Raw genomic sequence first — 10,047 nt, 5'->3', positions numbered from 1 at the left:
TGTGCACACTTACCTTCTATCATTTCAGCTGTCTGATGTGTTCTCTCTTTCCTCTGATCAGCTCCTATCTGACACCTGCTGCTGCTGTTAAATACTTGCCATGTTCCTTGTCTGAAGGTTGAGTGGCTGCAATGTCAGCAGGAAAAATTGCAGGTGGAGGTGCACTGTTTGGTAAGCAACAAGCTTTGAGAAAGATTACAATAGTTTGGAGTTGTGCCCTGGTACAGCCACATACTTTATTCAGCCCTTAAGTGGGAAATGGTCCTGTTATCCAAAGTTACAGAAAGTACAGGGAAGCTTATGGAGAAGCCTTTTGAACACAAATGAGGGACGTTCAGTGAAATTAAAAACTAATATGTGGGAATGATGTTTTTTCCAACACCAGTTAGAATGTGAAACTTGTTGCTGGGGGACTATTTGAGGCCAAGAGCTTAATAAGATGCACAAAGGAACTGGGCATTTACACATTTATCAAGAATTTGGAAGGAATATATAATCCATTTCACTGTGCTTAAAGCAGTTCTTGAACTGGTAGAGACTGGGTGCGTTTTTTGACACCCAGATGCTGCAGAGATCCTTGTGCTGTCTCTCTTAAACGTGTAGTTTTGGTCATAAAAGAGAGATTAGTGCCTCTGCTAGACTGCTCGTCTGGTTCAACTCTCGCACCTTTTACCACAGGCTTATAGTAACAAGCCAGGGATCCACTGCCAGCAAACTCTCTCAAGAGCTCTGCTTCAGGCTGTAATGCTGACTGTGTGCAACAGGGTGCCTAACTAATCTGCTAATGATTTATCTTTGTCAGTGCTTACAACGTGCAAGGTACTTTCAACACAGCAAAGTGATCTGCTATCCAAGATGCTCACAGCTGTAGGACAACCTGATAAACTGTGGAAACTTGTGCAGAAGTGAGTCAAGTCTGATAAATGGCCAGGTCAGCATGTTTCAGGGGTCTTAGCCCAACAAGGGTGTCCTGTCCTCAGGAAGGCAGCCTGGGAGCAGGGCACAGCATGGGAGGAGACCCGGAGGTGACTGCACAGGATTGTCACCAGCAGACAGTCAGGGCTGGCACCATGGGACTTGCAGGTGGTGGGAAATAGGGCAATGATGGATGAACGCTGGGGGCAGCATTATATAATGGCACAGAGGTGGGATTGCGTGCACAGATGAAGGGCTCTGTTGGCTCGAGGGAGGTGATGGGTGTCTTTTGGAGGGAGGATTCGCCTCTTGGCTCCTTCAAGTGCTGCGTAAGGCGTTGGTAGCCTGAATGCAGTCAGGGGCACGCAGCAGTCACAGGGCAGTGTAGGCTGAAGTCAAACCATGCTGAAGGAGCAGGCAAAGGAATGAGTGTCTGAAGAAGAGGAAAGAAGGCACCAACTGGTGTGCCACATATAGCTTACGGCTGACTTAGCACTTGTGCCAAAGTGCACTCCTGCTCAAGGTTTTCTAATTCCGTCTGAGACTGTCAGTGTCCCCCAGCAACTGGCAGTGAGACATACAAGGCATTCCTCAGCCTGCAAGCGTCTCTGTCACACCCCCACCTTGCCCCAGGAGGGCCGACAAGGTGGGGAGCAGCTTCCTGAAGGTGTGCCTGCTTCTCGGCTCTTACCGTGGATGACTTGGGGGCTGCTTTCAGCCCACGTTTGGGCTGCTCACTTTCCCAATGCCATTGTTCCCTGAGGAAGAAAGTGTCACCCAAGTGTTCTTTTGCAGTTTGCGTTCCACTCTCCCGTAAAACTTTTCATCATTTTTTTGGTGCCTCAGTTTCCTCTGCAGGGGCATCAGTTTATAGATCACTGGGCAACCAGGTTCTGAAATGTGAGTGCCTGGCTAAGTGTAACCAAAATATATGTGAGCAGGGCTGTGCCTGGCTCCTGTTGCCCAGTTCCTTTGGCAACAGCTGTGGCTGAGGCAGAATGTGCATATCAAGTCCCACCAAGCAGGACTCTACCAAGAAAAGTACTAGCTGACGGGCCCGGAGGGCTACTATGTAGCTTTAAACATAAAGATTAGGCGCTACATAAGATGCTAATCTCGGCACACTGTCTTATGCTACGTAGGATAAAATTCCCTTGGTGGTGCTTTGGGCAATCGGGATTCCTGTGGCTTCAGGGCCCCGCAGCCTGTGCGTGAGCTGCGGAGATTCACTGCCTTTCCCTTCCTCTCTTTTGCCTGGAGCATGCAGCAGAGGAATTAAATTACTGCCTATTTAAAATGAACTGTGTCTTTCTCAGGTCCCATTTGAATCTACTAAGAGATGGAGTGACTTCAGACTTGGAACGGGCATTAAAGGATAGCTAAGTATATGGCATGGAGTCCTCACATACTTGCGTTGCCTGGAAAGTTTCAATGTAACATGGGATATCAACCTCTCTTCTTTCACTTTTTTCCTCCCTCTCATTTTTGACATAAAGTGCTCCAGAAAGTTTTGAGTCAGCCCAGGGTCTAAAGGCCAAACTGGCTGGGGGGATAAATCACCAGGCTTAACATATGGGTTAAATCTTGCTGGTTTCTGTTAAGGATAGTCTGGGCTTGAAATCTCTCAAAACTCAAAGATTGTATCTATTTTTAGGAAATCTAGTGCCTTTTTTTTCTCCTCAGCTATCAGTAAGACTTCTTGATGATGGTAGGTATGGATAACCTTCAAGACCCAAAGCTTGGACATGTAAGCATCGCTCTCTGGGATCACACATTTTCTGTCCTTGTCACTGAAATCCTGTCTCCGCTAAGCATGTGATCTGCATTTACTTAAATATTGCCAAATGCCCAGATACCTCCAAACATGTTGGATGCACCAGAACACCCTGTTTTCTAACTGCATGCATGAATCTTGCTGTTGTGTTAGAATGTAAGTGTAGCTCAGTCATATGCAAACCATAAACAGCCCAGCAAGAATGAAGCTGTAGGAACTCAAATTTTTTGGCTATTTCCATGTCTAGCAGTAAATACTTTGGATTTGTGGAACCTCTGTAGGTTTCAGATAATACATGTGCATTTTGAATCGTATCCATGAAGGTGATATTCTCTGGGGAGAGAAGGCTGTAACTACGCTATCATATGATCAAGTGCATTGTATATATCTCAGGAAACTGTTTAACTGTTAAACTTAACTGTCTAAGTAGCATTGTCAAGGCTTATTAAGCCCTGATAGAGATCAACATTAATATCTTGAATATAAGCCATACTGTACTTGTCTGAGTGGACACAAATGAGTGTAAAGCATTTGATGAGCTCCTCCTTTCTTGTGAATCACTATGACAGTGTTTCTGAGCATCCTATGTACCTTCTTAATGTGTTTATTGCTACCTGTAAAAGTGGCTGTATGTAAAGAATTGACATGGAAGGCTAGAGCTGACATTTTGCTTTGGAGGTTTGGGGGTTTGAGGCTATCATATCTGGTGACAGGGTGTTTCCCATGGCACCCCAAGCTGTGGTACCCTTCTATAGTCAACACTACATCTTTTTTCCAGCCTCCCAGCATTGTGGTGCTCAGCTTGATGTTGTCTATGGACTTGTGTTCTTCCATAGCATTAACAGGCACTTTCTGATAGCACTGTGTCCTCTCACCCCAGCAGGATTTTTTGTTCCCAGTCCCTGGCCTGTGGCTGTAGAGGTGTCCTCCAACCAGCAGGCAAAGGAGGGTGCAGGCAAGGCCAGGCAGAGTTTCCTTGCACTCTACCTAGTCAAGGGTAGAAGAGCCTTCTTTTAGAAATGTTACAAGATGACAGTGTGGGTCCCTTAATGCTTTTAATGGGAGAGGAGAGGCTCAGCAACTGGTTGTGCTGCAGTCTAATGGGCCAGAGCACATAGTGAGCTGCTGGGTGCTTCTTACAGGAGGCAGGAAGGTCGTGCCACTGCCGGCAATACACTGGAGAAAGCTCGCCAAGCTGTTTAAAACTAGCTGTGATGGAGCTTGGCCTTTTGTGTTGTGCCTGTAACACCTCTGCGTTCCCTCTGCATGTGGAAACAAACCTCAGTAAAGCATTGTGAAATCTTCCCATTGAAGCTGCTCGTGGGTGCCAGCCTGTTTTTGGGGAACAGTGATGCATATGTGAGTAATGTCTCTCTTCCAGGATCCATCAAATAGCTATGCTGGCTTTCTTTAAATAGCCCGCTGCTTCTGCACCCCTTATTTAGCTGTAGGGAAGCAAGTGACACGGTGATGCTCAAGAATGTAATTTTGCTTCTCGTGTGACCTATGAGATCAGAGGTGGTTAGCAGGAGACATACAGTGAATCTCACAGAAAGCACTACTGGACTTAGGACCTGGAAATCCTGTGGGGTTGGGTGCCATGTCAGCACAAGGGCTGAAGGGGATCCCCTGAGGGGGAGACTCTGGCTGTAGGGAGTGACTGAGCACCTTGAACTCCTTATGAAAGCTTCCTGTGCCTTGTGTTTGGCAGCCAGAGCAAGCTGCCTCTGCCTCCACCTGCAGCTCTTTTAACTACTACATTAAAGTTGCTATTTCATGTAAGATGCATGTAATCAGGGCTTTGGAGGTCCACCTACAGAGTACGATACTAGCAAGGTTTCAATTTCAGCCACTTCTGCTTGAATAGCCAGCCCTGAGGGTTTTTCTCCTACTTGTTAAACTTCTGTCAGTCAGTTGCTTTGCAATACGAGATGACTTCAGAGCTGCCAGCAAGAGGCCAATGACATACTCTATGAAGACACTTACCCCTAAAGGTAGCTCAGTTATTTTTATTAAATATTTTTGTCCCAAACTCATCTCTCCTGAGCAACTCTGTTAAGCAGATAGAACTGCAACAGTTGGCTGTGGGCTGCTGCATGTGTACGTGCAGGGATGACTTAACCCTTTTTGCTTGTAAGGTTGTTTCTACTTTTCTCTGTGAGAAATATTGCATCTTAGAAGTGGGAACAGCAAGTGCAGCTGGACCCTATGTACCAAAGCTGATTTGGATGACTGTTTTTAGCAAGGACAGTTCAAATGACTGTGGAAAGTACAGTAGAAGTCTTCACTTCTGTAGTTTTGAGGGCTCTGTAATAGGTGGGAGATCAGATCTTGAAAGGCGATGCTGCCATGCAAGAGTTGCCCAAAACAAACTCCAACCTTGTGACTTTAAATTAGTTGTGTCACCTTTTTCTTTTGCAGTGGTCACATTTGAAATTTACGCATTCATTTTGGCAAATGAATTTTAGTTTGTAGGCTTATCAAAGATGTGTAAACGTAACTATTCACAACATAAAATCTGGACAGTCTTGATTAACAAGTAGACCATGTAGTATTTTTATTTCCTGCCTGGCTTGTCTAACTCTCAGAACATGATGCTGGCAGAAAACTTTTGCAATTACAAGTTCATCATTAGTTTTGAGCAAATATTTTGCAAAACTTTTTTCTAAAGAAAATAGATTTGATGAAGACTTTTGCCAAAGAATATAAGACATTTGCACAAAATGGAAGTGCTTTAGAAATTCAAATGTGTATTTTGTAGTAATTTTTTTCCCTGTACTCATACAGCAGTATTATCTATGAAGCAATTTAGTGGCTTTTACAAAATTCAGACGTGCTTTTTCTCTCATGTAGAAATGAAAGATTAGTTTCTGGTATTTGCCTGCTATTTCAGCAATAGTCTGTGGCACCCATGCTGTCCCAAGAGATCAGAACTCCAGTAGCGGTGTGCAACTAGTGCGATAAAATGAAATAAAGTTGGCTTCATCACAAAGGAGCTTTCTCCACCTTTGTGATCTCAAATGCCTTGTAGCGTTAGCCTCCTCAGGAGTGCAATAGGAGGTGGGATCCACGTAGCCCTTTTGTCTCCAGGCTCTATTGCTGTGGAGCATTTCTGCCTGCTTGGGTACCTGTGAATGTTACACTTTGGCTCCTCTTTATTGGTGATGGGTTTTGTGGCTGATCCCCTGCGGGAGACATGGAGTTGGTTTTGTTTCCTGGTAGATGTCTAAACAACTTAGCTGAATGTTTGAATACTTTTAACTAGCAATAACATGAAACTGTATGTTCTGCAACGGAACACAAGCCTGTGCTGTTCCTTCAGAAACTGTTGTGAAATCATTTTGTGTGTGCATGTGTTTAGATTTGCCCTTGTGAATGCTACAGATAATGATTGACGAAGATGTTTTATTAATTCTTATTGTGCTTAAGTGAATTGTCAGGGGCAAGGGAGATTGCTTAGAATTAAATTATAAGCTTTTGGGGGCTTAGCATTTGTATAGCAGCTATATCAAAAGATATAATCTCCTAGTTTCAACACTGTTCCCTGCAATGAGTGTACAGGTTTCTTATCTCAGTACAGTTTTATCATAATTGAGGGATCTGAGAATCAAGACATTTGGAAATCTGTGGCTATGGGTGGAACTTTCACCTTGTTGGATGTGTCTCCGAAGGAGTGGTGTAAGGTTAGCAACCTCCTGCCAGTGTCTCCCTTCTCCCTCTTCCCGAGTTAAATGTCAGTTTAATACAGCTTTTATTAGATAGCTTGGAGTGGGGAGCTGCTGTACATTTAATACTGCCATACTTACCAGCCTGTGAGGTTTGAGGCTAGAATGTCAGTTTTGTGCCTGCTTCTTTTGGTACAAGTTAGGTGTTGGAAGCCTCTGTCCCTCCCGTTTGTGCTCTTTATGATCTGATATCAATTGAGATTGTAACTCTCTTTTAAAATTAGATGGAGCTTATGGTCCTTTAGAGCATCACTGTAGAGATGTCCCCAAGGAAGTTTCCAGTGTGGATGCAGTCCCTGCCATCTTTTCTTGTCTTTTCTTTGCATCACTTCTTTTTACTTCTTACAGTTCCTGTCTGTAGCCATTATGGAGGCAAAGGTTTTTTTTTCCCATTCTGAAAGGTTCTGTTTCCACAAAGATTTTTGTATAGCATTTTTATAATTTTAACAGTATTTAAAGAACAACTGTAATCAAGTCTCTGTAGTGGCCTTTAACATTTAATACAAGCATCCTGCTAATCCTGGGTAGCACATTTGCCTCTCTACTTAAGGGCGGTGAATGCTGAAAAGCACCTTGCCCCCGCCCCCTGCACATCTAATTTAACAGATCTGCTTTCCTCACAGTAGAGTTCAAACCTGACATTCCCCAATTCCTAATTAAACTGAACAAGTGTGTCTTGTCTCACAGTCCTGTCCCTTCAATGAGAAGGAGAAACCTGAAGCCGCAGCGTGGCTGTGAACACTCGCTCTTGTGGTCTGTCTCCTCGCTGGGAGGAGAGGAGCTGTGTGTTTCCTGCAGCTCAGGATTAGACAGCTGAAGAAAACAGTCCAGCAGAAAGTGGCAGCTCTTGGGATAAGGTGACATCTGCCAGGAGGAACGTGTTGTCGGCAGCTTCAGCGGCTGAGGGTTGCTCTTCCCCTCTGTGCGCTCTGATGCAGACTGGCTTTCCCTGTCATCCTTTGCTCAGTAATGAGGATGGTAATTGTTATTTATCAGCCAAGGATTTCAGTAGTCACAAGTGATTTCCAGATATCAATTTTGGGTTTTCAGAAAGTGATGAACACTCTCCTCTTTCTTAAAAAAAAAAAAAAAAAGGCTGCCTCCTTTGATGGATTTTTAAGCTGAACATCCTCCAAATCAAGGTGTCTCAACTCACTTTGCTTTGAAAATCCGTTACTACAGATGGTTTTTTAAAGACCAAGTGATAGCTAAGTCTGCTTCTAATGATGTCTCTGGGGCCACAAGAGTCAGTAGTATGCTGTGCATTGTGTGTTGCATGATTAGGGTTCAAATTAAGGAGAAAAAGAACCTAATGGGAAACAATGATATAAAGGCAAAGACATAAATACAGCCAGGCAATCTGGTAAGTGGATTCAAGGCATAGGGACACCTGGGAAAATATGTATGAACAGGATTTTGGTACCTAGCACACTGAAGTGGTATCACCTGCAGATGCTTGGATGCTGAACTGGTGGTAACAGGGGTCTGGCACACCTTTCCTTTCTGGGCTTTGGGGACAGGACAAGTCTGCACAGTAGCCACATTATGGGGCCTGAATTCCCATCCTGGTGTTGTCATTAGGGAAACAGAAAGTGTTCAACCCCTCTGGAAAGCAAAGATCTGGGGAATTTTATTACTTCCAGTTCACTTTAAGAAGATTAAAATTCAATGTGGCTTCCAGCTCCCTGTTTCAGGGTCAGAAGAGACTCCTAATATGCCTTTTTTTATAAATTTGTTCCCATCTTTGGTATGTTCCTGAAGGATGGAGCTTTTTACCTTCCTGTGGCCATTGCAAGCTGCCAGCTGGATTTTTCTGTGTTGTCTTTTCTCCCAGCCCTAAATTTGTGCCCATGCAAGGGCTCCCAGCCCTGTGTTATATCTAAAGGTTATGTCCAGTGATTTAGTTGAAGATAAAGAAAATGTGCCTAACAGCTAGTGGGACTCTTGAGCTGCCTGGCTTGTGGTAGAATAGATGGCCAAGAGATCCCTGCTGTTTTTAATAGCTCTCTGACAGTCTTGGCCAGCAAGCGTGGTACACTTCATGATAACTCAGTTTCCACACAGGCAAATGACCTTTGCAGTGGTTAAGCACCTCAAACTTTGGTCCTTTTAAAGACCTAGTGACAGTTTCCTTGCTGGTGGCCCGTGTACTCCTTCTGTGTACAGCATTCATACGGGTTGGGCTTGCGTGTAGGCAAAGGACAGGGTTCTGATCCACATCATAACAAACATAATACTCCATCTCAGTCTAGTTCCCTGTGACCTACCTTCACAGAGCATGTCCCCTGCAAGCTTCCAGGGCTGGGCAATGCTGGCTGAGAGCAGTGGAGTTGTCTGCCTGGCTGTGTCCCCCCCCTCTAGCTGAGCTGGCAGGCCTGGCCAGAGGCAAGGAGAGGGGTGTCTTGCAGTAGTAAAAGGGCTGGCAGCTATCTGTGAGCTGTTCCCTTCTTCCTGACAGCCATGAATCCAGCCAAGACTCATTTCATTTCCATGGTAGTGCCTTCTGACTGTGCAGTACAAGGAATAATCAGTGGCAGAGCATGATGATAATGGGTTAATCAGAGGAGAAATGATTCAGATGTTCCTTTATCTGGGAAATGAAGCACTTCTGTAAAAACTTGTTCCCCCAGATATTTTCTCACAAGACTTGGAAAGCATAATGTTGGAGATATAGTATTAATTTTACATTGCTATCAGTTTTATGTTTGTACATTTGGTTTTTTAGGTGCTGATTTCTTGTTCAGCAGCTTTTGAGCATTTTGAAAGTGCTGTAGAAATGTTACTATTTGGCAAATGCAAAAGAAGTGTCTTCAGATTTCAAGCTCTAACTGGAGTCCTTATGTGATGTGCCACACCAAGAAATGAGAAACCCTGCCTCAGAGATACAGGAAGACGAACAAAGGTGTAATGGGAGAAAACCAAAGCAGAGAGCAGCCAAATGACTTGTTGGAGGAGCCCCAGCTCAACAGTTGCAGGCAGAGAAAGGAGATTTGTCTGCTGAGTCCCAGTCCAAGGCAAGGCATGTCCACTGGAATGAGCTGTCTCGCCTGAGCACCTTTCAAACATTGCCTCCAGCCCTATTCTCTAGGTCTCTTTCCTTTTGATGAAATTATGATGTTTAGAGAATTGTTGGGGTATCACATAGAGACTTTCTAGGTTTGAGTGCAACCTTTCGATGGTCGCAAGTGGATGGGAACTTCTTAGTGGAGCTCCCAAAGCTGCCTTGAAAAGTGGTGTGGAGGCACTGTCCTGAGCTGATCAGACAGAGGAGACAGTTGTGGAGCACACCTGAAAACTGATCTGGTCCAGTATAGACTGTGTCCCCTGCTCAGATCAGAAGTGGTGGCAGGATGGCATGTGAAACTTCTATCATCTGAAATTATTGAAGGGCTCAGCTCTGTCTACATGGGCATGGCATGAACTTTTTACAGTAGGAAATGTGTTGAGGCTGGTAATGCAGTGGCATTTTCTTTTTCCAAATGGTGGAATTCACCCCTAGTTTTATCTAAGGAAGATCCAAGCTGCAGATGGATCATTAAAATGTTTTTTTTTTTTTTGTTCAGATAGATCTAATCTATTTACTAACAGAATAGTTTAGCTACAACTTCCATACTCTGACTAATATGATTCACT

This window comes from Balearica regulorum, chromosome 6, assembly GCF_011004875.1.
Source record: "Balearica regulorum gibbericeps isolate bBalReg1 chromosome 6, bBalReg1.pri, whole genome shotgun sequence".
NCBI classification, from domain to species: domain Eukaryota; kingdom Metazoa; phylum Chordata; class Aves; order Gruiformes; family Gruidae; genus Balearica; species Balearica regulorum.
The sequence above is the reverse complement of the archived record's forward strand: the minus strand, read 5'-3'. Positions refer to the sequence as shown.